Here is a 708-nt window from a genome sequence, read left to right as displayed (position 1 = left end):
CCTCTAGAGAACCCTGACTAATACAGATTTTGGTACCAGAAGTGGTTCTGGAGGAACAGAATATTAAGGATGGATTTCTTTCATTGATTTTGGGGTTTCTGGAGTTGGCTGCTTAATATGATTAGGCCCAGAAATGCTAAGGACTCTACTCCTGATAATATGGAGAACACTGATAGTCCTTGGCATGAACTGTTTAGACATGTATGCAAAATAACTGCATTTAACCACTCCTGATTAATCATTCATGAGAGACAAAGAGTTTAGTGACTCTATACATAATAACTTTGACCATATGTGAAAAAACAAGGAAGATAAGGAAGCTGGTTGGTTACTCCTAAGTTCGGTGGACAAAGTGATGAAAGAAAATGATGAACTCAGGAATTCTATCTCCCGGCTTCAGAAGCGGATACTGATCCCCAAATCTGTGAAGACTGCCCTGAGTGAGAGTCTTATCTCCTGTACAGAAAGAGATGAAATTATGAAAAAACAGACACAAACTCTAATCATGCAAGTGGCTAACCTGCAAGGAAAGGTGTATGTACAGTCTCACCAGGTGTGTACTGTTAAAGTGAGGGCATTGATTGGAAGAGAATGGGACCCAGCAACTTGGAATGGGGATGTGTGGGAGGACCCTGAAGAAGCTGGGGAGACTGAGTTTGTAAACTCTGATGAACCTTTCTTGCCAGAAGAAACAGTTTCCCCAATCCC

The sequence above is a fragment of the Mandrillus leucophaeus genome, unplaced genomic scaffold (genome assembly GCF_000951045.1).
Source record: "Mandrillus leucophaeus isolate KB7577 unplaced genomic scaffold, Mleu.le_1.0 Scaffold971, whole genome shotgun sequence".
In the NCBI taxonomy this organism is placed as follows: Eukaryota; Metazoa; Chordata; class Mammalia; order Primates; family Cercopithecidae; genus Mandrillus; species Mandrillus leucophaeus.
Note: the sequence above shows the minus strand (reverse complement) of the source record.